This window comes from Balaenoptera physalus, assembly GCF_965194825.1.
Source record: "Balaenoptera physalus genome assembly, chromosome: 16".
Taxonomy (NCBI): domain Eukaryota; kingdom Metazoa; phylum Chordata; class Mammalia; order Artiodactyla; family Balaenopteridae; genus Balaenoptera; species Balaenoptera physalus.
Window position 1 is genome coordinate 36,804,644 of NC_138898.1, and position 27,007 is coordinate 36,831,650.

Below are 27,007 nucleotides of genomic sequence, written 5' to 3' on the forward strand. Positions count from 1 at the left end.
CTAGGAGCGTAGTTTTTATTCTAAGAACAGTGGATGTATACAGAAAACTGCTTTTTTTTTTTTTTTTTTTAATCCTTCTGGCTGTGATGGACAATAAATTGTAGGAGCAAGAATAAAAATGAAGAAACCAATCTGTAGGCTATTGCAGAAATTTGGGTAAAATGTGATGGTGATTGTAATAGAGTAGGGGTTATCAAAATTGAGAAAAATAGATGGAGATGAGGTATATTTTGGAGAAAGAATTTATAGGACTTGATAATGAATTAGATGTGGAGGATGAGAGCAAAGGAGGAGTCAAGAAAGACTTGTAGGCTTCTGGCTTCAATAAATCGTGGTACCATTTACAGAGATGGAAAAAACTGAGGAGAGCCAGGTTAAAGGAGGAAATTAAGGGCTCTGTTTGGGCCATAGTAAACTTGAAATGCCTATGAGATGTCCCAGTAGAAATGCCAAATGGATAATTGGATGTTGGAGTCTCAGGCTTATAAGAAACACGTGGCCTGAAGATAGAAAATTGAACACTCTCAGCCTATAGATGGGTTTAAGCTCAGGAAGAGAATGCACATATATCTTTCCCAAACTATGCCACACACAGTGCTTTCCATCTGAAGTGCTTTGCCTTCAGATTCTAGGAATTTGGATCATTGACCTCTCAACTCTAGCTGCTCCCCCATCCACTTTACCTTCTGGGTTTCTTACCTCTACAAAACTGTATCATCTAAAAATTTCCACTTGTCCCTTCAAGCTGACCAGAAAAGAATCATGCAGGCCCTTCTTATTTTAGGTGTTTTTAACTTCAGTGGAAAAAACCCACTTCAAACAACAACAAAACCACTAAGAGTGGTTTTCAGTGGAAACTGAAAAGGGTTTTTTGTTTGTTTGTTTTTTGTTTGTTTTGTTTTGTTTTCTTACTGTAAGTGGAGCTACTCTTGGGGCCCTTTGCTCCTGATTTCTTTCTTCGTGCTTAGAGAGAAGGTTCCATTTATCCTTCATCTATAGTTCTGTAATAGGGAAGAATAAACCTGACTCCATGTTGGATCTGTTTCTTTTACTTTAACCTTTGTGCTCTGTTGCCTGTGCTTAATCATGCTGACTCTGCACCATCTGTAAAAGAATGTTGCCTATAGCCTGAAATATACAGGATAGCCTGTTCTCAAGGCTCTGACCTTTAAATGTATAACACTCTTCCATTTATATAGAGATAAAAAGTTGCAGAACAGAGAATAGCATTTGTCTTGTTGAAGGTTTACAGGAACATCTTGACCTGACCTACATAGACAGATGCAAGAACAAAGAATTCTGACACCAAGAAGTTTGCAACAACCAACAATACCCCCTCTCTTTTTAATATAAAAGAAGCCTGAATTCTAACTTGGGTAAGATGGTTCTCCCGGACATGAGTCTGCCATCTTCTTGGTCTGCTGGCTTTCAGAATAAAGTCATTATTCCTTGCCCCAACAACTCGTACCCCTATTTATTGGCCTGTCGTATGGCGAGCAGAACGAGTTTGGACTCGGTAACAGTTCTATCATTCCTGTGAGTGTTCTAAGAGTCTTTTCATGGTGAAATTCATGTTGACTCAGAATTCCAGACACTGAAATCTGGAGAAGTTCACAAAGACTAGTCCAACCTGCTCATGCTCATGTGAGAAAACAAACAACTAAAAAGTTTAAGTGACTGACCAACGCTATGTCTCTAATATATACTTTATATTATTTATATTATCTAATTTATAGAGAATAAATTGATCATTGCTGAGCAGATTGTTCTTGCTCTACCCTGGGCTACACAAATACAGCTGACTCACTTCACCTTGTAAGTTCCTGGACAATGAAAGGCTTCAATTTCACTTCTAATTACGCATTTTTAAAGCTACAGAGAGCTGCCTGCAAGATCACTTACTGCTGCCTGCAAGATAACTTACTACAGCCTGCAGAATTGTCTCTCATTGAAGCTGGCTTCTTCCATAAGTCAAAAACATATTCACAGAGATTTCACAGGAAGAGGGCCTCTAAACCACAGCTTTATCTCACTATCTTTCTAGGGGGTCTCATGACTCCAGTAGGACAATGCATAAAATAATGTATATAATAGGTTTTAAAATCTTATAATGTTTTGCATTCTTGGGAACTACAATATGTTCTCCCATATTTATCTTGTTCTTTTTAATGATTGACTCCAAACATACTCACCTAAGAAGTTTTGAAAATGCAAAAAAGTACAAAGCAAACTGAAATATCTATAACCCTATAAGCCTTCGGTAATCAGTTCATATTTTATACTTCCTTCCATACCCTATTCTATGCATATAGGTTTGTATGTGTTTTTGTGTGCGTATCTATGTAGATAATATTTACTTATATGTGTATATTTTTCTGTTTGTATATATAAACATTATATACATACAATATTTTATTTGTGTTGTAGAGGATGCATATATATATGCATCCCTTAGCAAAATGCATGGCACATTATAAGCTCCCAATACAGGCTGGTTCTGTTATTACTATAATTAAAGACACAGAGTGTTGAAAAAAAGTTGAGGAGTGTTCTTGGGCCAGGGCCATAGGATGCACAAACAGCACAAGTCAAGGCCAAAAGACTTAATGACTCACAATTTTGTTCTGGAACCGGCAGTGGATGGTCATAATAACTAGTGTTTGTATCACCAAAAACCCTGAACCAAGATCAGGAATGACAACAAACTCAGCTATGGTCACACTCCTGCTTTGAGAATGAGCTGTAATTCAGAGCACACTTGCCTCAAGAGTGATGGGAAACTCATCCCAGTTTTAATTCTCATTCTCAAGGCTTTAAAATAATAAAACAATTGACTTTTCTCCTGACAACTACCATCTTCTTCCAAATACCCATACTACTGTGAACGCTTAGTTTTGCACTCTAGAAATATAGATGTTATTCTAGAGACATAAGGGGGGAGTTTAATTAATGTGGGTAAGAAAGAACTTCAGCCTGGGAGTGATGGGCATTCTGAGTATGAGCTCTGGGATACCCAAACTCCTAAAAACACTTTCACTACTTTAATACTTCACCACATAAAAGCTTTGGATATGAGTCTTTATTTCCCTTTCCCTGTCTTTAATGTATTATATAAGCATTCATTTACACAAAATACTACAATCAGACTATTTTTGGCATCCAACAGCTGTAAGTCACTTCAAGTGAGGGAGATTTATTCCTTGATACCTGAAGACACTTTTCATCTCATCTGCTCGCATTACTGTGATTTAAAAAACAAAACAAAACAAAACCTCTACATCTTCTTTCCCTATTTTTATTTCATGGCCTCCCTCATCTGTTCATTAATTCATGGAAGTAAAGACCTGCCTTTGACATTAAGACCACATCTGACTTAGTTGTGCAGCAGATGCTTTCGGCACTTTGACATATTTGCCGTCATTTTATTGCTTATTCTTCCATGTGTATGTTACTTCTCTTGAACAAAAAGTAAGTAAGTGGGCTTAATATGTATTTAGTGTTCAGTATCCAGTGACATCTGTTAAAGAAAAAGTAGAATGTAACAGGATTAAAGGTTAAATATTATCTCAAAAACAAAATGTTATGAAAAAAATAGGCAGTGATGTTTAAAATCTCCTATATAGTGTCAAATATTAATTGTAAGTACATAAATGCCCTAACACGCATTTCTTTGATCAAGACTCTGGGGACTTAACTGACCTCAAGCAAAATAGTGATGAAGTGGTCAAAAATGGCAACGTACACTCAAATTACATTAATGGAAATACACTCTCCCAAGGCAAAGAGGGAGAAAATGCCCCATTGTTCTTTGCACTCGTCAGAGTGCTGCAGAGGAACTACCAGCCTCAAAACCTTCTGGAAAGTCACAAGAAGCTCTGCTACACTTTGGGGGCGTCATAATCCTGACTGGGATATGTTTCCTCCTACTCCTTGCTAATTCAACTCCTTATTCATCCTACAAGTCTTTGCTTAAATATCACTTTCTCAGAGAAATTGTCCCAGACCCACATCAAAATCAGTCCCCTTCATTTCCATATCATAATTCTTAACTTGCCTTTCACAATGCCTATCCCAAATTAGCATTTAATTATTTTGTGATTATTTTACATCTTCCTCTCTCTCCACAAGATTAGGACTTCCATGAAGACAGGAATCAGCTCCAATGTTGTCAGTACTAAATTCTACCAAACACCTAGCACACTTCATTAGAATGACAGTAAATAATCAGTATGATGAAAGCATCTGTTAATGTATAACTTTCTACTTCAGAGAGACATGAACCTCAAAAGCAGATTTTTAATTTTAATTACCAGTGAATTGATGAACAGGTGAGGAGAGCCTTGAAATAAAAGTTGCAAGGGTAGACACCAGCACACTGATGGAGAAGAGTTCTGGGAGATCAATTGTTGTTATTTGAGCAAATTAGGAAACTAACACTTGGAGTACTTGATAACTCACCAAGTTCATACAAACAGCAAGTGCTGGGGCATACACTGGGTACTCACTCACTATTTTTTTTTTAAAACATCTTTATTGGAGTATAATTGCTTTACTATGGTGTGTTAGTTTCTGCTTTATAACAAAGTGAGTCAGCTATACATATACATATATCCCCATATCTCCTCCCTCTTGCATCTCCCTCCCAACCTCCACATCACACCCCTCTAGGTGGTCACAAAGCACCAAGCTGATCTCCCTGTGCTATGTGGCTGCTTCCCACTAGCTCTTTTACATTTGGCAGTGTATATATGTCCATGCCATTCTCTCACTTCGTCCCAGCTTACCCTCCCCCATCCCCATGTCCTCAAGTCCATTCTGTACGTCTGCGTCTTTATTCCTGTCCTGCTCCTAGGTTCTTTAGAACCATTTTCTTTCTTTTTTTTTAGACTCCAGATATATGTGTTAGCATACCATATTTGTTTTTCCCTTTTTGACTTACTTCACTCTGTATGACAGACTCTAGGTCCATCCACCTCACTACAAATAACTCAATTTCATTTATTTTTATGGCTGAGTAATATTCCATTGTATATATGTGCCAAATCTTCTTTATCCATTCATCTGTTGATGGACACTTAGGTCACTTCCATGTCCTGGTTATTGTAAATAGAGCTGGAATGAACACTGTGGTACATGACTCTTTTTGAATTATGGTTTTCTCAGGGTATATGCCCAGTAGTGGGATTGCTGGGTCGTATAGTAGTTCCATTTTTAGTTTTTTAAGGAACCTCCATACTGTTCACCATAGTGGTTGAAACAATTTACATTCCCACCAACAGTGCAAGAGGGTTCCCTTTTCTCCACACACTCTCCAGAATTTATTATCTGTAGATTTTTTGACGATGGCCATTCTGACTGGTGAGGTGATACCTCATTGTAGTTTTGATTTGCATTTCCCTAATGATTAGGGATGTTGAGCCTCCTTTCATGTGTTTGTTGGCAATCTATATATCTTCTTTGGAGAAATGTCTATTTAGGTCTTCTGCCTATTTTTGGATTATGTTGTTTGTTTTATGATATTGAGCTGCATGGGCTGCTTGTAAAATTTGGAGATTAATCCTTTGTCAGTTGCTTCATTGGCAAATATTTTCTCCCAATCTGAGGGTTGTCTTTTTGTCTTGTTTATGGTTTCCTTTGCTGTGCAAAAGCTTTTAAGTTTCATTAGGTCCCATTTGTTTATTTTTTTCCCTATTTCCATTTCTCTAGGAGGTGGGTCAAAAGAATCCTGCTGTGATTTACCTCATAGTGTTCTGCCTATGTTTTCTTCTAAGAGTTTTAGAGTGTCTGGCCTTACATTTAAGTCTTTAATTCATTTTGAGTTTATTTTTATGTATGGTTTTAGAGAGTGCTCTAATTTCATTCTTTTACATGTAGCTGTCCAGTTTTCCCAGCACCACTTATTGAAGAGGCTGTCTTTTCTCCATTGTATACTCTTGCCTCCTTTATCAAAGATAAGGTGACCATATGCACGTGGGTTTATCTCTAGGCTTTCTATCTTGTCCCATTGATCTATATTTCTGATTTTGTGCCAGTACCATATTGTCTTGATGACTGTAGCTTTGTAGTATAGTCTGAAGTCAAGGAGCCTGATTCTTCCAGCTCTGTTTTTCTTTCTCAAGATTGTTTTGGCTGAGATTGGTTCAAGATGGCAGAGTAGAAGGACATGCTCTCACTCCCTCTTGCAAGAGCACCAGAATCACAACTAACTCCTGAACAGTCATCAACAGGAAGACACTGGAACTCAACAAAAAAATACCCCACATCCAAAGACAAAAGAGAGCCACAATGAGATCGTAAGAGGGGGCCAATCACAATAAAATCAAATCCCATAACTGCTGGGTGGGTGACTCACAAACTGGAGAACACTTATACCACAGAAGTCCACCCACTGGAGTGAAGGTTCTGAACCCCACGTCAGGCTTCCCAACCTGGGGGTCTGGCCATGGGAGGAAGAATTCCTAGAGAAACAGATTTTGAAGGCTGGTGGCATAATTACAGGACTTCAACAGGAGTGGAGGAAACAGAGACTCCACTCTTGGAGGACACACACAAAGTTGTGTGCACATCATGAGGCAGGGGAAGCAGCAGTGACCCCATAGGAGACCAAACCAGACCTATCTGCTAGTGTTGGAGGGTGTCCTGCAGAGTTGGGGGGTGGCTGTGGCTCACAAAGAGAACAAGGACACTGACAGCAGAAGTTCTGGGAAGTACTCCTTGGTGTGAGCCCTCCCAGAGTCTGCCATTAGCCCCACCAAAGAGCCAGATAGACTCCAGTGTTGGATTACCTCAGGCCAAAAAACCAACAGGAAGGGAACCCAGCCCCACCCATCAGGAGGCAAGCAGGTTAACGTTTTACTGAGCTCTGCCCACCAGAGCAACAGCCAGCTCTACCCACCACCAGTACCTCCCATCAGGAAACTTGCACAATCCACTTAGATAGCGTCATCCACCAGAGGGCAGACAGCAGAGGCAAGAAGAACTACAATCCTGCAGCCTGTGGAACAAAAACCACATTCAGAGAAAGATAGACAAGATGAAAGGACAGAGGGCTATGTACCAGATGAAGGAACAAGATAAAACCCAAGAAAAACAACTAAATGAAGTGGAGATAGGAAACCTTCCAGAAAAATAATTCAGACTAATAATAATGAAAATGATCCAAGACCTCGGAAAAAGAATGGAGGCAAAGATCGAGAAGATGCAAGAAACATTTAACAAACACCTAGAAGATTCAAAGAAAAAACACCTAGAAGAATTAAAGAACAAACAAACAGAGATGAACAATGCAATACCTGAAATGAAAAATACACTATATTCACTATATCAATAGCAGAATAACTGAGGCAGAAGAATAGATAAGTGACATGGAACACAGAATGGTGGAATTCCCTGCCATGGAACAGAATAAAGAATGAAAAGAAATGAAGACAGCTTAAGAGACCTCTTGGACAACATTAAACACACCAACATTCACATTATAGGGGTCCCAGAAGGAGAAGAGAGAGAGAAAGGACCTGAGTAAATATTTCAGGAGATTACAGTCAAAAATTTCCCTAACATGGGAAAGTAAATAGCCACCCAAGTCCAGGAAGTTCAGAGAGCCCCAGGCAGGATAAACCTAAGGAGAAACATGCCAAGACACATAGTAATCAAATTGACAAAAATTAAAGACAAAGAAAAATTATTGAAAGCAATAAGGGAAAAATGGCAAATAACATACAAGGGAACTCCCATAAGGTTAACAGCTGATTTCTCAGCAGAAACTCTACAAGCCAGAAGGGAGTGGAATGACATATTTAAAGTGATGAAAGGGAAGAATCTACAACCAAGATTACTCTACCCAGCAAAGATTTCATTCAGATTCAACTGAGAAATCAAAAACATCACAGACAAGCAAAAGCTAAGAGGATTCAGCACCACCAAGGAGCTCTACAACAAATGCTAAAGGAACGTCTCTAAGTGGGAAACACAAGAGAAGAAAAGGACCAAGAAAAACAAACCCATAACAATTTAAAAAATGGTAATAGGAACATACATATAAATAATTACCTTAAACGTGAATGAAATAAATGCTCCAACCAAAAGACACAGGCTTGCTGAATGGATAAAAAAACAAGACCCAAATATATGCTGTCTACAAGAGACCCACTTCAGACGAAGGGACACATATAGACTGAAAGTGAGGGGATGGAAAAAGATATTCCATGCAAATGGAAATCAAAAGAAAGCTGGAGTAGCAATACTCATATCAGATAAAATAGACTTTAAAATAATGTTACAAGAGGCAGGGAAGGACACTACATAATGATCAAGGGATCAATCCAAGAAGAAGATATAACAATTATAAATATATATGCACCCAACACAGGAGCATCACAATACATAAGGCAACTGCTAACAGCTATAAAAGAGGATATCGACAGTAACACAATAATAGTGGGGAACTTTAAGACATCACTTACAACAATGGACAGATCATCCAGACAGAAAATTAATAAGGAAACACAAGCTTTAAATGACAAAATAGACCAGATAGATTTAATTGATATTTATAGGACATTCCATCCAATTCCATCCAAATACAGCAGATTACAGTTTCTACTAAAGCACACATGGAACATTCTCCAGGATAAATCACATCTTGGGTCACAAATCAACCCTCAGTAAATTTAAAAAATTGAAATCATATCAACCATCTTTTCTGACCACAATGCTATGAGATTAGAAATCATTTACAGGGACAAAAACGTAAAAAACACAAACACATGGAAGCTAAACAATACAACACTAAAGAGATCACTGAAGAAATCAAAAAGGATATTAAAAAATACCTAGATACAAATTACAAGGAAAACACAATGATCCAAAACCTGTGGGATGCAGCAAAGGTAGTTCTAAGAGGGAAGTTTATAGCAATACAATCCTAACTCAGGAAACAAGAAAAATCTAAATAAACAATCTAACCTTACACCTAAAGGAACTAGAGAAAGAAGAACAAAGTCCAAGGTTAGTAGAACGAAAGAAATCATAAAGATCAGAGCAGAAATAAACGAAATAGAAACACAGAAAACAATTGCAAACATCAATAAAACTAAAAGCTGGTTCTTTGAGAAGATAAACAAATTTGATAAACCATTAGCCAGACTCATCAAGAAAAAGAGGGAGAGGACTCAAATGAATAGAATTAGAAATGGAAAAGGAGAAGTTACAAAAGACACTGCAGAAATACAAAGCATCCTAAGAGACTATTAAAAGCAACCTTATGCCAATAAAATGGACAACCTGGAAGAAACGGACAAATTCTTAGAAAGATATAACCTTCCAAGACTGAACCAGGAAGAAATAGAAAATATGAACAGACCAATCACAAGTAATGAAATTGAAACTGTGATTAAAAATCTTCCAACAAACAAAAGTCAAGCACCAGATGGCTTCACAGGTGAATTCTATCAAACATTTAGAGAAGAAATAACACCCATCATTCTCAAACTCTTCCAAAAAATTGTAGAGGAAGGAACACTCCCAAACTCATTCTATGAGGCCAACATCACCCTGACAACAAAACCAGACAAAAGTACTATGAAAAAGAAAATTACAAACCGATATCACTGATGAATATAGATGCAAAATCCTCAACAAAATAATAGCAAACAGAATCCAACACCACATTAAAAGGATCATACAGCATGATCGAGTGAGATTTATCCCAAGGATGCAAGGATTCTTCAATATATGCAAATCAATCAATGTGATAAACCATATTAACAAATTGAAGGATAAAAACCATACGATCATCTCAATAGATGCAAAACAGCTTTTGACAAAATTCAACACCCATTTATGATACAGACTCTCCAGAAAGTGGGCATAGAACGAACCTACCTCAACATAATAAAGGCCATATAAGACAAACACACAGCAAACATCATTCTCAATGGTGAAAAACTGAAAGCATTTCCTCTAAGATCAAGAACAAGACATGGATGTCCACTCTCACCACTTTTATTCAACATAGTTTTGGAAGTCCTAGCCAGAACAATCAGAGAAGAAAAAGAAATAAAAGGTATACAACTTGGAAGAGAAAAAGTATAACTGTCACTGTTTCCAGGTGATATGATACTATACATAGAGAATCCTAAAGACGCCACCGGAAAACTACTAGAGCTAATCAATGAACTTGGTAAAGATGCAGGATACAAAATTAATGCACAGAAATCTCTTGCATTCCTATACACTAATGATGAAAAATCTGAAAGAGCAATTAAGGAAACACTCCCATTTACCACTGCAACAAAAAGAATAAAATACCTAGGAATAAACCTAACTAAGGAGAAAAAAGACCTGTATGCAGAAAACTATAAGACATCGAGGAAAGAAATGAAAGATGATACAAACAGATGGAGAGATATACCATGTTCTTGGATTAGAAGAATCAACATTGTGAAAATGACTCTACTACCCAAAGCAATCTACAGATTCAATGCAATCCCTATGAAAATACCAATGGCATTTTTCACAGAACTAGAACAAAAAATTTCACAATTTGCATGGAAACACAAAAGACCCTGAATAGCCAAAGCAGTCTTTTTTTTTTTTTTTTTTTTTTGGCTTATAAACAACAGGAATTTATTTCTCAGTTCTGGAGGCTGAGAAGTCCAAGATAAAGGCACTGGCAGATTCAGCCTCTGGTGAGGGCCTGCTTCTGGTTCATAGATGACCATCTTCTTATGGTGTCCCCACATGGTGGAAGGAGCTAAGGGTCCCTCTGGGTCTTTTTTTTTAAACATGGATTATATCACTATTTTTATCCTTTATTCATCTCAGTTTTTTTTTTTTTTAAAGAAAATTTATTTAATTTACTAAGCATATACTGAAATATTGGGCTGGCCAAAAAGTTCGTTCGCGTTTTTTTCACACCATCTTAGGGTTTGGTAATAATAAAATTCCAAGAGTGCTTCTGGAACCCCTAGACCTCTCCAGAGTTGCTTTTAGTCTGTTTTTTTGTTTGTTTGTTTGTTTGTTTCACACACACACACACTGTATTTTATTTTTACAAGAGATAAATAGACTGACACCAAGCATTGTAAATGGATGACCACAACAAAAGCAACAATGATTGCAATTACCAAACACGAAACACACTCATACTATGTCATAATATTGACATTCAGTCCAGTAATCCTCCACTGTAACAGCTCCTTTACTTTGCAGTGAAAATTGATTTGTATACTCTTTGCCTCTGAGTCCTTGTGGGATTTTTTTTTTAATTCAAACAAAGTCACAAAAATTACAATCATCCTCATCAGTTCACTCAGTCCCATGTAATTAATTATTTTTTTCACCTTGATCTTTTGTTAGCACGTTTATGAATTCATCAGTTTTTCATTAGAGTTCTGAAAATGCTTATTCATTCAGTTCAGCAGTGCAGTCAGTTGCCAGAAACCTGTACTTGTCAGAGACTTTTCCATGAATTCCTTGAAGATGAAACCCTTTTATAAGAACACATTTGCAAAAGCATCGGAGTACACCCAGAACTGTCTGTAAATGACAAAAGACTTAAAAATGACCATGGTTAAAGATTTGATGAAAGTTCATAATAATGCAATTGACAAGGAAATTTAGTTATTTCTAAGATATACATTTTAAAGTAATAACTAGAATTATGACTTATAACATTATACCAGAACATATAAGATTTTTAGAAATTTCATGTAATGTCTGAAACATTTATATTAACATATTTCCATACAAATAACCCAATGAAAGTTTAGTATTAGTTGTTTTGTTTGTTTTTTTATACTGCAGGTTCTTATTAGTGATCAGTTTTATACACATCAGTGTATACATGTCAATCTCAATCGCCCAATTCAGCACACCACCATCCCCACCCCACTGCAGTTTTCCCCCCTTGGTGTCCATACGTTTGTTCTCTACATCTGTGTCTCAAATTCTGCCCTGCAAACCAGCTCATCTGTACCATTTTTCTAGGTTCCACATACATGCGTTAATATACGATATTTGTTTTTCTCTTTCTGACTTACTTCACTCTGTATGACAGTCTCTAGATCCATCCACGTCTCAACAAATGACTCAATTTCGTTCCTTTTTATGGCTGAGTAATATTCCATTGTATATATGTACCACATCTTCTTTATCCATTAGTCTGTCGATGGGCATTTAGGTTGCTTCCATGACCTCGCTATTGTAAATAGTGCTGCAATGAACATTGGGGTGCATGTGTCTTTTTGAATTATGGTTTTCTCTGGATATATGCCCAGTAGTGGGATTGCTGGATCATATGGTAATTCTATTTTTAGCTTTTTAAGGAACCTCCATACTGTTGTCCATAGTGGCTGTATCCATTTACATTCCCACCAAGAGTGCAAGAGGGTTCCCTTTTCTCCACACCCTCTCCAGCATTTGTTGTTTGTAGATTTTCTGATGATGCCCATTCTAACTGGTGTCAGGTGATACCTCATTGTAGTTTTGATTTACATTTCTCTAATAATTAGTGATGTTGAGCATCTTTTCATGTGCTTCGTGGGCGTCTGTATGTCTTCTTTGGAGGAATGTCTATTTAGGTCTTCTGCCCATTTTTGGATTGGGTTGTGTGTTTCTTTAATATTGAGCTGAATGAGCTGTTTTTATATTTTGGAGATTAATCCTTTGTCCGTTGATTCATTTACAAATATTTTCTCCCATTCTGAGGGTTGTCTTTTCCTCTTGTTTATGGTTTCCTTTGCTGTGCAAAAGCTTTGAAGTTTCATTAGGTCCCATTTGTTTATTTTTGTTTTTATTTCCATTACTCTAGGAGGTGTATCAAAAAAGATCTTGCTGTGATTTATGTCAAAGAGTGTTCTTCCTATGTTTTCCTCTAAGAGTTTTATAGTGTCTGGTCTTACATTTAGGTCTCGAATCCATTTTGAGTTTATTTTTGTGTATGGTGTTAGGGAGTGTTCTAATTTCATTCTTTTACATGTAGCTGTCCAGTTTTCCCAGCACCACTTACTGAAGAGACTGTTTTTTCTCCATTGTATATCTTTGCCTCCTTTGTCATAGATTAGTTGACCATAGGTGCGTGGGTTTATCTCTGGGCTTTCTATCTTGTTCCATTGATCTATGTTTCTGTTTTTGTGCCAGTACCATATTGTCTTGATTACTGTAGCTTTGTAGTATAATCTGAAGTCAGGGAGTCTCATTCCTCCAGCTCCGTTTTTTTCCCTCAAGACTGCTTCCGAATAGCCAAAGCAGTCTTGAGAGAGAAAAACGGAGCTGGAGGAATCAGGCTCCCTGACTTCAGACTAAACTACAAAGCGACAGTAATCAAGAGAGTATTGTACTGGCACAAAAACAGAAATATAGATCAATGGAACAGGGGAGAAAGCCCAGAGATAAACCCACAAACATACGGTCACCTTATCTTTGATGAAGGAGGCAAGAATATACAATGGAGGAAAGACAGCCTCTTCAATAAGTGGTGCTGGGAAAACTGGACAAGTACATGTAAAAGAATGAAATTAGATCACTCCCTAACACCATACATAAAAATAAACTCAAAATGGATTAGACACCTAAATGTAAGACAGGACACTATAAAACTCTTAGAGGAAAACATAGGAAGATCACTCTCTGACATAAATCACAGCAAGATATTTTTTGATCCACCTCCTAGAGTAATGGAAATAAAAATAAAAATAAACAAATGGGACCTAATGAAACTTCAGTTTTTGCACAGCAAGGATACTACAAACAAGAGGAAAAGACAACCCTCAGAATAGGAGAAAGTATTTGCAAATGAATCAACGGACAAAGGATTAATCTCCAAAATATATAAACAACTCATGCAGCTCAATATTAAAAAAACAAACAAACCAATCCAAAAATGGGCAGAAGACCAAAATAGACATTTCCTCAAAGAAGCATACAAATGGCTAAGAAGCACATGAAAAGATGCTCAACATCACTAATTATTAGAGAAATGCAAATCAAAACTACAATGAGGTATCACCTGACACCAGTTAGAATGGGCATCATCAGAAAATCTACAAACAACAAATGCTGCAGAGGGTGTGGAGAAAGGGAAGCCCTCTTGCACTGTTGGTGGGAATGTAAATTGATACAGCCACTAAGGAGAACAGTATGGCGGTTCCTTCAAAAACTAAAAATAGAATTACCATATGACCCAGCAATCCCACTACTGGGCATATACCCAGAGAAAACCATAATTCAAAAAGACACAGGCACCCCAATGTTCATTGCAGCACTATTTACAATAGACAGGACATGGAAGCAACCTAAATGCCCATCGACAGATGAATGGATAAAGGAGATGTATTACATATATACAATGGAATATTACTCAGCCATAAATAGGAACAAAATTGGCTTATTTGTAGAGACGTGGATGAATCCAGAGACTGTCATACAGAGTGAAGTAAGTCAGAAAGAGAAAAACAAATATATATTAACACATATATGTGGACCATAGAAAAATGGTACACATGAACTGGTTTGCAGGGCAGAAATAGAGACACAGATGTAGAGAACATACGTATGGACACCAATAGGGGAAAGTGGCGTGGGTGGGTGGTGGTGTGATGAATTGGGAGATTGGGATTGACATATATACACTACTATGTATAAAATGGATAACTAATAACAATCTGCTGTATAAAAAAATAAAGTAAAATTCAAAAATTCCAAAAAAAAAAAAAAGATTGCTTTGGTTATTCAGGGTCTTTTGTGTTTTCATACAAATTGTGAATTTTTTTGTTCTAGTTCTGTGAAAAATGCCATTGGTAGTTTGATAGGGATTGCACTGAATCTGTTGATTGCTTTGGGTAGTATAGTCATTTTCACAATGTTGATTCTTCCAATCCAAGAACATGGTATATCTTTCCATCTGTTTATATCACCTTTAATTTCTTTCATCAGTGTCTTATAATTTTCTGCATACAGGTCTTTTGACACCTTAGGTAGGTTTATTCCTAGGTATTTATTCTTTTTGTTGCAATGGTAAATGGGAGTGTTTCCTTAATTTGTCTTTCAGATTTTTCATCATTGGTGTATAGGAATGCAAGTGATTTCTGTTCATTAATTTTGTATCCTGCAACTTTACCAAATTTATTGATTAGCTCTAGTAGTTTTCTGGTAACATTTTTAGGATTCTCTCTATATAGTTTCATGTCACCTGCAAACAGTGACAGCTTTACTTCTTTTCCAATTTGGATTCCTCTTATTTTTTTTACTTTTCTAATTGTTGTGGCTAAAACTTCCAAAACTATGTTGAATAATAGTGTTGAGAGTGGACAACCTTGTCTTGTTCCTGATCTTAGTGTAAATGCTTTCAATTTTTCACCATTGAGAATGATGTTGGCTGTGGGTTTGTCATATATGGCCTTTAATATGTTGAGGTAAGTTCCCTCTATGCCTACTTTCCAGAGGGTTTTTATCATAAATTGGTGTTGAATTTTGACAAAAGTTTTTTCTGCTTTTATTGAGACGATCATATGATTTTTATCCTTCACTTTGTTAATATGGTTTATCACATTGATTGATTTGCATATATTGAAGAATCCTTCAATCCTGGGATAAATCCCACTTGATCATGGTGTATAATCCTTTTAATGTGCTATTGGTTTCTGTTTGTTAGCATTTTGTTGAGGATTTTTGCATCTATGTTCATCAGTGATATTGCCCTATAGTTTTCTTTCTTTGTGACATCAATGTCTGGATTTGGTATCAGGGTGATGGTGGCCTCGTAGAATGAGTTTGGGAGTGTTCCTCCCTCTGCTATATTTTGGAAGAGTTTAAGAAGGATGGGTGTTAGCTCTTCTCTAAATGTTTGATAGAATTCACCTGTGAAGCCATCTGGTCCTAGGCTTTAGTTTGTTGTAAGATTTTTATTCACAGTGTCAATTTCAGTGCTTGTGATTTGTCTGTTTATATTTTCTATTTCTTCCTGGTTCAGTTTCGGAGGGTTGTGCTTTTCTAAGAATTTGTCCATTTCTTCCAGGTTTTCCATTTTATTGGCATAGAGTTGCTTGTAGTAATCTCTCATGATCCTTTGTATTTCTGCAGTGTCAGTTGTTACTTCTCCTCTTTCATTTCTACTTCTATTGATTTGAGTCCTCTCTTTTTTTCTTGATGAGTCTGGCTAATGGTTTATCAATTTTGTTTATCTTCTCAAAGAACCAGCTTTTAGTTTTATTGTTCTTTGCTATTGTTTCCTTCATTTCTTTTTCATATATTTCTGATCTGATCTTTATGATTTCTTTCCTTCTGCTAACTTTGCGGTTTTTTTGTTCTTCTTTCTCTAATTGCTTTAGGTGTAAGGTTAGGTTGTTTATTTGAGATGTTTCTTTTTCTTGAGGAAGGATTGTATTGCTCTGAACTTCCCTCTTAGAACTGCTTTTGCTGCATCACATAAGTTTTGGGTCATCGTCTTTTCATTGCCATTTGTTTCTAGGTATTTTTTTATTTCATCTTTGATTTCTTCAGTGATCTCTTGGTTAGTTAGTAGTGTATTGTTTACCCTCCATGTGTTTGTATTTTTTATAGATTTTTTCCTGTAATTGATATCTAGTCTCATAGTGTTGTGGTCAAAAAGATACTTGATATGATTTCAATTTTCTTAAATTTACCAAGGCTTGATTTGTGACCCAAGATATGATCTATCCTGGAGAATGTTCCATGAGCACTTGAGAAGAAAGTATATTCTGTTGTTTTTGGATGGAATGTCCTATAAATATCAGTTAAGTCCATCTTGTTTAATGTATTATTTAAAGCTTGTGTTTCCTTATTTATTTTCATTTTGGATGATCTGTCCATTGGTGAAAGTGGGGTGTTAAAATCCCCTACTATGATTTTGTTACTGTTGATTTCCCCTTTTATGGCTGTTTGCATTTGTCTTATGTATTGAAGTGCTCCTATGTTGGGTGAATAAATATTTACAATTGTTATATCTTCTTCTTGGATTGGTCCCTTTAACATTATGTAGTGTCCTTCTTTGTCTCTTGTAATTGTCTTTATTTTAAAGTCCATTTTGTCTGATATGAGAATTGTTACTCCAGCTTTCTTTTGATTTCCATTTGCATGGAATATCTTTTTCCACCCCCTCACACTCAGTTTGTATGTGTCCCTAGGTCTGAAGTGGGTCTCTTGTAGACGGCATATATATGGGTTTTGTTTTTTTATCCATTCAGCTAGTCTATGTCTTTTGGCTGGAGCATTTAATCCATTTACATTTAAGGTAGTTATCAATATGTATGTTCCTATTACCATTTTTTAAATTGTTTTGTGTTTGTTATTGTTGGTCTTTTCTTCTCTTTTGTTTCCTGCCTAGCGAAGTTCCTTTAGCATTTGTTGTAAAGCTGATGTGGTGTTGTTGATTTCTCTTAGCTTTTGCTTGTCTGTAAAGATTTTAATATCTCCATCAAATCTGAATGAGATCCTTGCTGGGTAGAGTCATCTTGGTTGTAGGTTTTTCCCTTTCATCACTTTAAATATGTCCTGCCACTCCCTTCTGGCTTGCAGAGTTTCTGCTGAAGGATCAGGTGTTAACCTTATGGGGATTCCCTTGTATGTTATTTGTTGTTTTTCCCTTGTTGCTTTTAATATTTTTTCTTTGTATGTAATTTTTGATAGTTTGATTAATACGTGTCTTGGTGTGTTTCTCCTTGGTTTTATCCTGTATGGGACTCTCTGAGCTTCCAGGACTTGCTTGACTACTTCCTTTCCCATATTAGGGAAGTTTTCAACTATAATCTCTTCAAATATTTTCTCAGTCCTTTTCTTTTTCTCTTCTTCTTCTGGGACCTCTATAATGCGAATGTTGGTGCATTTAATGTTGTCCCCTTCTATGTCCTTGTTAAACGTTTCTTGTATTTTCTCCATTCTATTTCCAAGATTTTGGATCATCTTTACTATCATTACTCTGAATTCTTATTCAGGTAGACCGCTTATTTCCTCTTCATTTGTTTGGTCTGGTGGGGTTTTACTTTGCTCCTTCATCTGCTATGTATTTCTCTGTCTTCTTATTTTGCTTAACTTACGGTGTTTGGGGTCTCCTTTCTGCAGGCTGCTGGTTCATAGTTCCCATTATTTTTGGTGTCTGCCCTAAGTGGCTAAGGTTGGTTCAGTGGGTTGTGTAGGCTTCCTGGTGGAGGGGAGTCAGTCACTATTTGATAAATGAATGAGATCACATATTCACTAGACAAATTGTTGGGCGATTTGACATATAATAATGTTCTTTTCTTTTCAGCAATGCAGGTTTCCAAATACTCAATATATCAGTCCTAATTGTACATTTTTGAAGCTCAAATAATTGATTTACCCATCCCCATGATATCCTTTCAATTATTGTTTCATTCATTCATTCATTCAACCAGTTTTTTATTGAGTGTACCAAATGCCAAATGCTATTCTAAGAACACAATGATGAGCAAATAAAGACATCATGTCTATCCTCATGGAGATTTTTTGGGGAACAGAATAAAAGCAAATCATCATATAAATGATAATTACTGCAGTGCTACATATTTCACAGGAGAGAGCTGTGCGAACTTATAATAGGAAAATTTGACCTCATTAGGGAGACCAGAAGAATAAAAGGTACTATTTTAACTAGTCAAAGAGGGGGGAAACATGTATTCCAATAGAGGCAATGGTATTCGCCTATAACAGGAAGCACAGTAAGTGTGAGGGACTGAAAAATGTCCATGTGGCAGAATCAGAAAAAGTGAAGAGAGCATGGTGTGAGCTAAGGCTAGAGATATAGGTAGAGGCCAATCCATGCAAGGCCACCTAGGTAATTCCAAGTCTACTAAGGGCAAAGAAAACTTTAGATGAATTTCAAGCTAGGAAACAATGTTATCAGATTTACATTTTGCAAAATGTTATTCTGACAAGATGTTTGAAGAATATAGGAGCAAAGAGTAGCAACAGAGAGAACTGGATGCCACTCTTGGAAAAATATGATGATGGCTTGCATAAAAAGACATTGGAGATAGAAAGTAAACCAATTCACTATATTATTGGAATGTAAACTGAATAAGACATTATAGTTTGAGTGAGAAGGGAAAGAAAAGGAAAATGACATTTACAGGATGATTCTCTGCTAACATTGTATTCCAACATCCATCTTCCTTCTTCCTTCTTAACAACAGAACCCTAAATTTATTTGATGTGCCAAGAAGCAAATAAGATTTGTATTTTTCTGTCTTAACTTCAGGAATATATGACTATTACATTATATTGCTAAACACTGGCCGATAAAATATATGTGGAAGTGTTTGAGATGTTTCCTTAAAAGGGAGATGTCATGGTCTTACTCTCCCCTTCCAAAACCCTTCTGTTTGGAACTCAAATGTGAAATTGTAACTTTACCAGTCAATTTGAATCATGAAGACAAGGGATAAGCATTGGAGAAGGCAGGTACTCACATGGCAGCCCCAGCCCAGGCTGCATAACGCCAGACTTCTTTTTCATGAGAAAATGAAAGTTTTTATGTCGAAATCACCTATAACCTAAAGAATCTGACTTGATTCACAGCACAATCCACTAGATAAATAAGAGTGCCATTAAGCGGGAGGAGGAGAGCTAGGGGAAGTTCAGGTGATGGGCAGAAACACCAAGAGTTACTTTGAATGCAATAAGTTTGAGATGTCACAAAGATGACCAAGTGGTCAGTTAGATGTACGAATCTAGAATTTCTAACATGTCTGGATTAAGTATAGATATTTGAGGTTCCTTGGCATATTGAAGGCATTTACAATCATATCAGACAATTAAGTGGACCTAAGGATTCAATGCAAACCTATCAAAATCTCAGCTGGTTTTTCTGCAGAAATTGAATAGCAGATCCTAAAATTCATATGGAAATACAAGGAACCCAGCATAGCCAAAACAATCTTGAAAAAGAAGAACAAAATGGGAGGACTCAGACTTCTCAATTTTAAAACTAACTACAAATTTACAGTAACCAAGGCATCATGGTACTGGCATAAAATGACATATTAATCAGTAGAATAGTATTGAGAGTCCAAAAATAAACCCTTACATTTGTGGGATCATCCAAAATAATGAAATTGGATGATACCTCACACCATGCACAGTGTCCTGTGTCCCGCAGCAGTACCAGCCTGTGGCCCAGAGTATCCCTACAGGAACTGAACACAGGGACCAATCCTGGGAGCCTGGATGCTGAGTCACCTGACTGAGCACATGAGCAGTTTGCTCCTGCGCACCTGCCCACTAGCATCAGGCCCTCCTGGCCTATTTTATAGGAATTAACCTCACCCACTGAGCCATCATTCTGGGGCCCCCAACTGAGTCATTAATGAGGAGGTTTACATGCAAGATGAAGTGTAAATTGTACTTCACAGATGAAAATTATATAGCTGATAATGGACTTGTACCCATATTATAGAAAAACTGTTAGAACTCAATAATAAAAATACAAAAGATGTGAGTGGGCATTTCTCTAAAGAAGACATATAAATGACCATAAAGCATACAAAAACATTATTAGTCATTAGGAAAATGCAAATCAAAACCACAATAAGATATCACTTAACACCAGAAGGATGGCTATAATCAAAATGACACAAAATAATAAATGTTGGCAGGAATGCGGAAAAATCAGAACCCTCATACATTGGTGGTAAGAATGTAAAATGATGCATTCAATGTTATTTAAATACAGTCTGGCAGTTTCTCAAAAGATTAAATGTAGAGTTACCATATGACCTAGCAATCCCACTCCAAGGTATATACCCAAAAGAAATGAAAACATGTGTCCACAAAAAAATTGTTCATAAATATTTATAGCAAACTTTATTCATAATAGCCCAAAAGTAGAAACAACCCAAATGTCCTTCAACTGATGAATGAATTAATAAAATATGTTATATCCATACAATGGTATATTATTTTGTAATAAAAAGTAATGAAATACTGATACATTCTATATCACGGATGAATATTGAAAACATGCAAAGTGAAAGAAGCCAAATACAAAACAATGCAAAGGACTTAATGCCATGTGATTCCACTTATATGAAGAGTCCAGAACGGGCAAATCTCTAGGAATAGAAAACAGATTAGTATTTGCTTAGGGTTGGGGTGGTGGGCGTGGGAAGGAATGAGTAATGGCTGTTAATGGGTACAGGAGTTTCTTTGTGGGATGATGAAAATGTTCTAAAACTAGATAATGGTGATAGTTGCACAACTCTGTGAATATACTGAAAAACACTGAATTGTACACTTGAAATGGGTGAATATTATAGTATGTGAATTAAACCTTAATAAAGTGGCTAAACAATCAAAAGAGAAGAAGCTGACTTTCTTTGCCCATCAGAGTACAAAACCCTACAATCTTATCAAGAGACTTGTAGCCCAAATGTGCAATTCTTTGCTGCCTCGCCCTGGAAGCTCCCTATGTATTCACATTCTCACCAGGGGTTTCCTCTTCGTATGTGACAGCACCCTTTGCCTGATACTTAGGGGGCCCCGCATCTTAACTGTTTCTTTTCTTGCCTTTCCCTTCCACCAAACTGTGAGGAACTGCACAGAAGTGATGGATTTTTAATATCAGTATTTCCAAAAAATTAGATCCAGATTTCTGTTTGAAATATACTTAGCTCTTTGTAAAACAATAATTTCAAAAATTCACAATTAATTACATACTATAAAATGGATATATGGGAACAATTATTTACATTCTAGTCAATTCCTTCTTTGATGCAGAAATTGAAATGTGTCTCCTTCTACCCTCTCTCTGATATATTTGCAATGTTCACAAATGAGTTATTAATAAGACTTACACTACACTAGGGCTTCTAGACTGATCTTTTATGTCACTGGACTACACATGTTTGTATAGGTACCATCCTAGAATGTGGCCATCTGGTCCAGCACCTCTCAAACCTGAACTGCATCAGAATCACACAAGCGGCTTGTTACAACACTGACTGCAGGGACCCACCCCCAGGGTTACTGATTCAGTGGTGTCCAGGTAGGGACTGAAACCCTGTGTTTCTGGTCATCTCCCAGGCAATGCTGATGTTGCCATCCACAGACCACATGTTGAAGATCTAGGGCCTAGAGCACTGGCATCTGTGTATTATACTCAAACACCAGGCAAGGCTTAGGTCTGTCACACAGAGGCAGGGGCATTTGTTCAATAGTAAGTTCTCGTATAGTGATCTATCACTTTTTAATATTTGCATTGTACCACCTATATGATAAATTTGGACTCCTTATTAACTAACTTTAATAATTACAATAAAGAATGGCATAATAATCATTATTATTAATAATTATTAATAATAATAATAATAATTACATAATAATAATTACAATAAAGAATTGACAAGTGTGAGATGTTGTTTGTAATTTTTAACAACCCAACGTCCTATTAATTCACTTTAGGGCTTCAAGTTTAGCTAAAGGTAATCTTAACACTGTAAAACAAGGTTTAAAAAAAGAAGTCAACACTTGTAATTATTATTCTAAATGACTTTCCTTGATAATTTCCTTTCCAATGAAATTTCCTTGATACTATTCAACCAAAACAAAAAATATAAATAGTAAATTGAATGCTATAACTGCCAACCATAAGAGCCAAAACCAATTTTGTGCTTATCATTACAATCCTATTATTCTTACTTAAAAAGTAATTGTTTTTTATTTGAATTTATATGGGAAATTTTAGTAATAAAATGTTACTTTTCAAAGTATACACCAGTCAACTGAAACACATGATAAAACTAAGCTGAACATCAACAAAGTGGGGAAATAACACAGTTAGGGTATAGGAGGGAGAAAATATTTCCTGAATAATAATCTACCATAGTTCTTAATTTATGTTTAACTTGTACTCATAAATGACGGTAAGTTGAAGTCAAGAGCGAATTATCATCAATTATAATAGGTAGGTCACACAAATTACAGTAATCATGTAAACTTTTCTCAGCATGATCAACATCAAATCAGCACATTAAATGTTTTTGACTAAAATTCCTGCATACCAAATCAGAATATCTTTCCATCTCTGAAAATCAGGAATTAAAAAGAGAAAATAGAACAGGGATTACATGCAATTTGTCTTTTCATTTAAGATGAATGCAGAAGTTCCAGAGATGCTTTCTTTTTGAAGATAGAATACCAAGCCAACTCTCTTATAACTTAGAAATAAACACACCTTTTAGAAAAATAGACCAGCTGATTGTTAATCCAAAATGGTAATATTCTAAACATTAGATAATAAAAGCAGTCTTTATTTTTGATGATATAAAACATAAAACTAAATTTCAAAATAAATCTAATAAACATCTATCTTCTAACAAAACATGATATAATTGCCGTTTTTATTTGTCAACAAATCATACTTTTATCTTTTATAATTTTATAATCATATTTTATGCCATAATTTTATAAGTGAATAGCCTCTGTTCCCAATTGAAATGGTAACACATTTAGACATTGTGTACAAAGAGTATTAAAGATTCAGTTTAAATAGCTTTATAAAACATGATTAGTAACGCAAGTAACTTTTTAAAAAGTGTGTTACCATTTTCATGCAAATATTCCACAATGATTTTTTGAATACATGAAGGTGACTACAAGTTTATATGTAGATTACTCTATTCAGTTCTAGGGCTGCTATAAAAAATTGGTGGTTTAAAACAACAGAAATATATTCCCAGTTCTGGAGGCCAGAAGTCCAAATCAAGCTGTCAGCAGGCTTTGTTCTCTCTGGAGGCTCTGAGGTAGAACCCATTCTCACATCTTCTCTCTGGCAATCCTTGGCAATCCTTGGCTTGTAGATGCATCACTGTGATCTCTACCTCTGTCTTCACATGGCTTTCCCCCTGTGTCTCTGTATATCTTCTCCTTTTTTGTCTGATATCAAGGATGATCCTATCTCAAGAGTCTTACCTTAATTACCTGAGCAAACACCCTTATTCCAAATAAAGTCATATTCTGAGATCCTAGGTAGACATATCTTTGGGGGGGGGGGGCACAATTCAATGGACAACGACTGTGAAAGAAGTTTGAGAATTAAAAATAATTGGTAAAACAGCAGCAATCCATTGCTTACCATTCCATCCACACATTGCTTCATTCACCTGTACATTTATTTTTTCCAGTGACTGAGTACCTACTGTGCACCAGGCACTGAGTTAGGCCCTTGCGAGACAGGAGTGACCAAAACAATGATCACCTCTAAGAAGGCAGTCCTGTGCTGGTTTCCATATAGAGCTGAGTCATAGCCAAGTTTTCACCACCCTAAGACAAAATAAAATAAAGTTCTTAAGAATTTAAATTTATTTCATTTAAATATATATATATTTTTATTCCTAGAGTATGCTCTGTGCAGGTACTTCAGTAGGAAAGAATGAATGAATGGAAGATAATAGCTATACTTTGTAATGTTCTTTCTCGAACTTCATAATAAAATATGGAAATTCTACTAGATTCTCCTAAACTTATTTAAATTAGCTGATTTTTTTAAGCAAAAAGTCTGGGGCTTCCCTGGTGGTGCAGTGGTTGAGAGTCTGCCTGCCAATGCAGGGGACACGGGTTCGAGCCCTGGTCTGGGAAGATCCCACATGCCGCGGAGCAACTGGGCCCGTGAGCCACAATTACTGAGCCTGCGCGTCTGGAGCCTGTGCTCCGCAACAAGAGAGGCCGCGATAGTGAGAGGCCCGTGCACCGCGATGAAGAGTGGCCCCCGCTTGCCACAACTAGAGAAAGCCCTAGCACAGAAACAAAGACCCAACACAGCCATAAATAAATATATTAAAAAAAAAAAAAAAAAAGGATAAGCCCAACTTTAAAAGAAAAAAAAGTCTGGGAACCACTACTTCAATGTGCCCTGGTCACGCTGAAAACCTCCACTGAACTTGGCCAACTTTTCTATCGTGCAAGAGGAGAATGAGATTCCCAAGATTTTTCATAAATTGACACTAATCTGGTGTCTCAGCCTTGCAATTCCCCTGTAACCTGTGCCCACATATCTGTTGATCAGAAATAGAAAGAGCTGTCAGGCATCTAGCTGTGGGAGGTGAAGAAATCTGCAGGGAGAAAAGGTTGCTGGGAAGAGTAAGAGACTGGACAGAGCTGCTCTTGTCACAGCCCCGCCCTGCAGATGCTAATCTGAGCCTTGTGGGGGAGGGGCTACAGGCAGAACTCGAAAACCCCGCTATGCCAAGGACTGTGGGAGATTAGGTGTCAAGTAGAGATGCTTTCGTGCTCAGTTGGATCAGTTGTGACATAAATTATAGAGTGAATGTCCTCCCCATCTCTGCGTGGAACCAAAGATAACCTGTACTCACTGAGTTCTTGCCAGGGCATATTCCCACGCCATTTCAAAGGTTAGTTATTCTCCCAGACTCAGCGGGGGCTTGAGGTGGGGTTGGGGGTGGGATGGAGGTAGAGCCTAAATTGACGGGGTGAAGAACACTAAAATGTGCTTTTATTAGCAGAAATAATCATTTCAATATTTCTATCCATAGGCTGGTAGCAATCACGTTACTGAAATGTGTAAAACAAGCAGGTGAAAGAGAAGATTCACTCTAGAGCCGGAGATTCTTAGCAAAAAAAGCTGAAAAGCAGCATTTTCCCTTCCAAGCATATTTTAAAGAGGGTTGGATTTTAGAAGTATATTAACTAACAATTCTGGAATAAAGTATTATTTTAATTCTCACAAGGCAGAAGATAGTGAAAATTCTGGCTAAACTTTTATTTGTTTTTCACAGCCTGAGTGCAAGAAAGGGTTACCTCAGCAGACCCAGGCTGCTCAAATTTGCACATTCCATAAAAAGACCAGTCTTCAGGACTGGCCTTTGACAGGATCCTGGGAGATAATTTCTGAGCCTTTAGAATATCTTGCTTGATAACAGTGTTTTTGTATGCCCAAGGCCTTGGGCCTTACTGTGTCAGTTTGACCTCTTGGGAAGCTGGAGTCCAATAGCTGAGGTCACTCACGTGGGCACTGTGCCTACATGACTAACCCACAATAAAACCCTGGACTCATGGGTTGGGTAAGCTTCCTGAAAAAAAAAAAAATCAATTCAAAAAAGGCACAAAAGAAGGAGGAGCAAAACATTTTTAAACTGGCAAAGTAAAAAACATAAAACGTGATAACTGATCTGAATGCCCAAGTAACTTGCATTTTATTTTGTGTAAAAAGATCAAACATTTAAAGAGGCTCATATTAGCCAAATGTGAGATAATTTGAGCATCAAGAATAGTCCAACCTATAATTCAAACACTTTGAATACGTAAAACTTCATGAGTGCATAATGATACTTACAAGGATATAAAATGAAACAGAACACCACATACACTACTTTGACAACTATCTCATACATGAATTCCTTACTCAAAATGGTACCTAAAGGAAAAGATATACACATTAATCCTTTCTTTTACGTTTAGAATTATTTTATCTTTCTTGTGAGTTGACCCTCTTTATATTAAAATCTATTATATTTGATACTTCTATAACTATCTCATTTTCTTTTGGTTTGTATTTGCATGAGTAATCTTTTTATCCTCCTATCCTTTTATTTCAAGCATTCCACATATTTGTGTTAGGTGGGTCTTTTATAAACATCAGATAGATTTTTTTTCCAAACTGTCAATCTTTGTCTTTTAATAGAACAACTAATCCATTTATACATTTTTAAATTTTATTGTGAAAATTTCAAACATAAATGGGAGAAAAAAGTAGTACAACAAACATTCCAATACCCACCAATAAAATCACCACTTGTTGACATTTTGCCATATTTGTTTCATCTAGATCTATTGTTACTTCCCTAATTATTGAAAAATAAACACATCAAAATTGGTTATTCTTCCATTATAACCATTAAATTCAGAGGTGAAACAAAAATGTTTTGTGCATCCTTAAACTTTTTCAGTTTTTAGGGCCCTCTGTAAGTGAATATATATATATATATATATATATATATATATATATATATATATATATATA

The 27,007-nt window shown here is 36.4% G+C and overlaps 2 long non-coding RNA genes across 2 annotated transcripts in view; one reads left to right on the forward strand and one right to left on the reverse strand.

Annotated features, from left to right (window-relative positions):
• LOC309644514 overlaps positions 1-11,038 on the forward strand; it is a 293,403-nt gene extending 282,365 nt beyond the window's left edge. Inside the window, exon 2 of the long non-coding RNA XR_014254471.1 lies at positions 9,041-11,038. This is a non-coding gene — a long non-coding RNA (uncharacterized lncRNA). The remainder of the gene's footprint in view (positions 1-9,040) is intronic.
• Positions 11,039-11,617: 579 nt separating this feature from the next.
• Positions 11,618-26,964, reverse strand: LOC309644517. The gene is made up of 2 exons (XR_014254474.1): positions 24,867-26,964; positions 11,618-24,537 (listed from the first exon to the last, which is right to left on the reverse strand). It is a non-coding gene; the product is annotated as an uncharacterized lncRNA (long non-coding RNA).
• Between the last annotated feature and the right edge of the window lie 43 nt (positions 26,965-27,007).